This window comes from Sciurus carolinensis, chromosome X, assembly GCF_902686445.1.
Source record: "Sciurus carolinensis chromosome X, mSciCar1.2, whole genome shotgun sequence".
NCBI lineage: Eukaryota > Metazoa > Chordata > Mammalia > Rodentia > Sciuridae > Sciurus > Sciurus carolinensis.
Window position 1 is genome coordinate 42,293,212 of NC_062232.1, and position 6,567 is coordinate 42,299,778.

Genomic DNA, 6,567 nt, shown 5'->3' on the forward strand with positions numbered 1-6,567 from the left:
CTAAGATTATGAGAGGGAGTTGGGACTTACATGCTTAGGTATGTTAGACACTAAAACTGATCCACTTTCCGTTCATTATGGCAACACTTTATGTATGTAATATGTAGTGGCATGTGTAATTCACAATGAGACAGTCATCCTGTTCCCAATGATTCACACCTGGAAAATCCAGGCACAGAGCATGGCTAGGCATGCCCATAAAGGCCAGATCACTCTCAAAGCTCAAATAAGGTGTGCTGAAACTAACAGGCCAGACATCCATACTTCTCACTGTTTTGCATTTCAAGAAAGAACAGAGAGCTTGGAAAGTGAGATCCACGATATTGGACCCTTTGTGAAAGGCAGATATTTTGCCCAGTATGAAGAGCTGTGAAGCTGCAGTTGCCCCTATCTTTCTGCCACCTCAGTGAGGTCCAATCTTCAGAAACAGCTGTTACCTGGGAAAGGGGAGGCAAAACACTTGACTCAAAACCTTGGGCCACTCACAGCTGGGCACAGGTTTCTCCTCAGAGTTCCCCTGTGGGAAGACACCAGAAAAAGTTGCACTAGAGACTTCCGATTTTAAGAAGTAGAGATAAAAAGAGTCATGAGAAATGTTTCATTTACTATAAATGAAAACATATTTGCAGGTTGGAGACAACACATCCTGAATGACAGCTGACATTCCCACTACCAAGCTGTGTGGTACAGATTTTAGAACAATTCCTGACATATTGTATTCAAGGAATATGTTTATTCTTCCCACTAGTCTCTGAGACCCTTGAAGTGACAGTCATATTTCACTGGTCTTTGTAAATCCCTCTTCCAACTCACTAAATTCTGTAAAGAACCACAGAATTTTAGACTAATTATACTTGTGTAAGGAACACTAACATCCAATGTGGACATAGTACAGAAATACTATTGTTTTAAGTACCATGTATTTTGTTTTTATGAACCAGGTACCACGCAGACTCTTCTAATCAGCTGTGAGGTTTTGAGGACAGAGACGTCTGACTCATTATTTTTGGCAATGCACAGTAGCTACCATATTACAGTTCATATAATGATTTACTGCATCATTCTCTTGATATCAATCATTCGCATGTCTCTCAGGGTTTTTGCTTTAGCTGTGTACAATCTGTACTTTTATTTACTTAACGTGTTTTGTATTTTGAAAAAATTACAATTTGAGATGAAACATAACTCTATGATTAAGAACTGAGAACACAAAATAATGTTCTGAAATTTTTGTAATTTTTATTGGTACATTATAATTATCCATAATAATGTGACTCATTGTAGTATTCATACATGCACTATGCATAATTGGTCTGTTTCATTCCCCTGTGCCCCCTTCTTTTCTTTCCATCCTCCCTCCCTTGATCCCCATCCCCTGGTCTACTGGTCTCTCCTCCATTTTCATGAGCTCCTTTTCCATTTTTCTCTCTAGATTCTGCATATGAGAGAAAACATGACCCATATCTTTCTGAGTTTGACCATTCTCACTTGGCATAATGTTCTCCAGTTCCATCCATTTTCCTGCAAATTATATAATTTTGTTGTTCTTCATGCCTCAATCAACTTCCATCATGTATAACTACCACATTTTTATCCATTAATTTGTTGGTGAGCACCTAGGCTGGTTCCATAACTTGGCTATTATGAATTGCACTGCTATAAACATGGGTAGGTATACATCACTGTAGTAGGCTGACTTTAATTCTCTTAGATACTGAGGAGTGGGATAGCTGGATCATATAGTGGTTCCATTCCTAGTCTTTCGAGGAAGCTCTCTACTAATTTCCGTGGTAGTTGTACTAATTTACATTCCCACCAACAATGTATTAGTGTTCCTTTCCCTCCACATTCTCACCAGCATTTATGGTTATTGGTACTCATGATGATTTTAAATGAAATTAAGATTAAGTATAATAATAGTAAACTAGTGATGTACAATACACTGTTATGTATCTTTTATTTTTCAATTCTCATAATAGTGTTTCCAAAAATATTTTATTTATTATGACAGATGAGATCAAGATCCAGAGATGTTAGGTATCACAGAACAGTGTTACAAAGCTAGTGTAAAGGACAATCAAAACTCTAAACCAAGTTATTGATTTTTTGTATGCTTCAGCCCACATGAAGTGCAATATAGGAAGTCCCCAATTGTATTTTCCCAAGTGACTCCCCTTGGTTCCTTCCTCCCTCTTCTCAGTGATCAAGCTCTCCCTCATTCTCAGTCCATCTCTTCTTCCTAGTTTCAGCAGCTCCTCTTCCTATAACCCACTCCCAGATTCTGTGGATTCATTGTGTATGCATCTAACACCAAAGTCTGCTAGAACAAAGGAAAAAAGGGATGTTTTTAATCATTCTGGGAACATAAAACAATTGTTATCTACATCTTACTGATGACTATTATGGAGTGAGCATCCTGAGGAGGGCTCTTTGTCTTCTGATTTCTAGGAGTAAGAATGCAGATAGGGGCCTGAGGGAGAGATAGAAATTGTCCTCCCTTTACAAAGGTCTGGGGGAGAAGATGGAACCCAGAGGATGTAGAGGCTTTTGTGCAGGAAGGGAGGAAGGAAAGAAAGGAAGAAGCTGAGAATGAGCTGTTGATATGCAGGAAATGTAGAAAACAAGAGAAGGCACTGGGCCAAGCTCATGGTGGGATTCGAGTAAATGTCCTTGGGATTTAACTAGAGTGAGATGTGGTGAATTGTAGGAATCCATATAATGAGAAAATTGCTTTCTAAATTAAAGTTGTTACCGGGGACTTAGCCTTTGGGTTCACAAAACCTTACCTCTGTGTTTAGAAGTGTAGCAGCTAAACCAAGGAAACTTGAGACAAGCGTGATCTAAGGTAAGATCTGGCCAGAAACAATGGATCTAAGATTGGTAACTGAGGCCAAGAGGTGAAACATGCAGTAAGAGAAAGAAAGGGAACTGTAATGTTCACTGGTACCCTCTCTCCTTTGTATCAGGTAATTTTTGTTTATTGGTCAATGAAATCTTCAGAGAAAATCTGCAAGGCAGATGTTGCCTCTACATGACACATGAGGAAATTGGTTCAGAGTGATTGTAAAGGAATTAGCAGTCCACCAAAATGGTACGGTGATTATTTTAAACTGAAAACATCTGAACAGACAGCAGCCACAGCCTTCTAAACTTAAGCAGAACCTCCTGAAGAAAATACATCTATCTTGACTCCAGGGGATTTCCTGTTTGAATGAAGACTGACCCTTAGCACTGGGAAGTGCAAATTCAGCTGTCATAACCCACCCCAAGGGGAAATTTCCAGCCAGGAAAGAAAGAAACCATTGCATTAGCATCAAAAAGCCCTATAGAACCTTCCTTCCTTTCCTTTTGAAGCCTTAACACCAAACCCCCAAGCACACATTTTGTTAAACAGTGTAGAAAACCTTTCTTTCATTCAGTAAGTCACTCTTTATTTAGGCTCTCAAGTGCATGAGGGAAAAAACAAAAACATTGTCTTTTCTCCTGTTAATCTATATGCTGACAGTTAATTTGCATGCCCCAACCATTTGAACATTTGAAACTAGTTTGATTCAGGAAATGTTTTTCCTCCCCAAAACAGAATGTCTTGCTCAGGTTCACATTGAAAATTCATTTCACCTCTGATCATTTGTGCCCCCATACACAAAGTTTATGGGCAACCTGAATTCTACAGTAGAAATGGTATTTAATGAAGGCCCCTCTATCCCAATGCCAGAAAACTGTGTCATTTCCTGAAACAGACCCTGCAGCAACCATAGAACTGGGCCAGTACATGTCCAGGGGCCTTAGATCTCACATAATTATGGTTCAGGCCACAGCTTCCCAACCTATTGGAGCTGAAGCAAACTATGTGAGATGATTGCCATGGAAAGAACTTTTGTCCCTACAATTATTCTTCATTCAGAAGTCAGGGTAGAGTGACAATTAAGACCAGTAAACAGTCACTTTTCAGAAGTATCTTCTGTCATGGAACCTTTTGGGCAGTCACTGTTTCTGGGAAAAGGTTGACTTTGGTCAGGACCAGGGATCAGAGAACCTCGGGCAGCCTTTGGATTCTGTGAGATCACACTGAAAAAGGACAAGTCCCTGAGCCTCAGTTCTATAAAATGTGGATGAATATATTTTCTACTGCCAGGGATCTTGTGGAGGACAGGAGATGGTATTAGACAATTGTCTGCCATAGTTTGTTAAACCTGTAATACCAGCTGTTTCTGTTTCTGGAACTTTGTTTTGTTCTGTTTTGTTTTGTGGTGCTGGGGATGGAACCCAGTATCTCATACATACTAGTCAAGTGCCCTACCACTGGTTTACACCCCAGTCCTGGAATGGTTTCTAAAATTCTAATAACTGTATGTGATTTTGTACAGATAAAACACACATGTGCATGCACAAATAGTGAGGTGTTTTAGTTTTGTTTCTTTAGTTGGGGTTTTATTGGTTTTTGTTCTGAGTAACATATTCTATTTCTTGAAATCTAAAAACTGCAAAATAAAAAAGTTCTCATCAGGGAGAAATATTCCTTATGTGCCACTGAAGTATATGAGAAAAATAAGACACCATCATTGCTTATATTCACCACCAATTTAATCAATACCACACTGTCTTAAAATAATTTTTACTATTACATTAGTAGGTTCTCCATTAAGACTAAACCTTACATAATCTGCAACATATATAAATAAAGAAATTTCCCAAATGTTTGTTCTTTTTGTTCTTTTTTGTTCCTTATTATTAAAGAGATAAATTTCTATTTTAAAAACATAGAAAATAATGGAAAAATTTTTTTTCACACTGAAAATGCTTTAATGGTGGTGTCTGTACAGCATGTGACATTAGACAGAGGACAGCAAGTGCACAGTGAGATAAGGCCTGCAGAACAGCTGAATGAGTAGAGTTCACACTGCTCCCACGCTTCAAAGACAGACAACTCTAGGCTACCTCCTCCTCAGCCTCCTCCTCAAACTCGCCCTCCTCCTCCACTGTGGCGTCCTGGTACTGCTGGTACTCAGACACCAGGTCGTTCATGTTGCTCTCAGCTTCAGTGAACTCCACCTTGTCCATGCCCTCAACCGTATACCAGTGCAGGAAAGCCTTGCTCCGGAATATGGTAGTGAACTGCTCTGAGACGCGCTTGAACAGCTCCTGGGTGGCTGTGCTGTTGCCGATGAAGGCGGTGAACATTTTTAGCCCCCAGGGTGGAATGTCACAGACAGCTGTTTTCACATTGTTGGGGATCCACTCGACAAAGTAGCTGCTGTTCTTGTTCTAGACATTAAGCATCTGTTCATCCACCTCCTTCATGGACATGTGGCCTCAAACACACAGCAGCCACCGTTAGGTAGTGGCCATGGCAGGAGTCACCGGCAGCCATCATGTTCTTGGCATCAAACATATGCTGGGTGAGCTCAGGTACCGTCAGGGCCCGGTACTGCTGGCTGACTCTGCTGGTCATGGGGGCAAAGCCGGGCATGAAAAACTGCAGGCGGGGGAAGGGCACCATGTTCACAGCCATCTTCTTAAGGTCAGCATTGAATTGGCCCGGGAAACACAGGCAAGTGGTGACCCCACTCATGGTGGCAGACACCATGGTGGTTAAGGTCACCAAAGGTAGGTGTGGTCAGCTTTAGGGTTCTGAAACAAATGTCATAGAGGGCTTTATTATCAATGCAATAGGTTTCATCTGTGTTTTCTCAAACTGATGACCTGAGAGAGTGGCATTGTAGGGCTCGACCACTATGTCCGACACTTTGGGGGAGGGCACCACACTGAACGTGTTCATGATCCTGTCTGGGTTCTCTTCCCGGATCTTGCTGATGAGGAGGATACCCATCCCTGACCAAGACCCCCTACCCAGGGAGTGGGTCAGCTGGAAACCCTACAGTCTGTCACAGCTCTTTGCCTCCTTCCTCACAATATCCTGCACGAGTCGACTAGCTCTGCACCTTCTATGTAGTGCCGCTTTGCCCAGTTGTTTCCTTCATTTCTGACCCAAAACGAAGTTGTGTGGCCTGAAGATCTGCCAAAAGGGGCCAGAGCCCACAGAGTCCATGGTGCCAGGCTCCGGGTCCACGAGCACAGCGTGGGGCACGTACTTGCCACCGGTGGCCTTGTTGTAGTACACGTTGATGGGCTCCAACTGCAGATCGCTGTCCCCGTGGTACGTGCTGGTAGGATTGATGCCAAGCTGGTCGCTGATCACGTCCCAGAACTTGGCGCCAATCTGGTTGCTGCACTACGGGGCCTGCACGTGCATGATCTCCCTCTTCGCAGCTGAGGCTGCGGCAGCGGGGAAGTAAGACTAACTGAAGAGCGGAAGAGTAACACACAGAGTTATAAGGCAGAAAACCTTCCCTATTTCCACTGTTAGATATGAGCAATGTTAACGATTTAATGTAGTTCCTCCTGGTTTTTCTTTCTCTTTTGTGGTGAGGGATAATGTACACAAAGAGAAAAATGTACAAGACACTGAATTAATGCAAAGCAAACACAAACTTAACTACCCAGGTCACAAAATAGAACAGTCTCCAATTCTTAGTGGTTTTTGTTTTCAGTTATTACTCTTACAAT

General features: G+C 41.8%; 1 pseudogene; it reads right to left on the minus strand.

Annotated features, from left to right (window-relative positions):
* Positions 1-4,929: 4,929 nt before the first annotated feature.
* LOC124971879 (tubulin beta chain-like) lies at positions 4,930-6,268 on the minus strand (annotated as a pseudogene).
* Between the last annotated feature and the right edge of the window lie 299 nt (positions 6,269-6,567).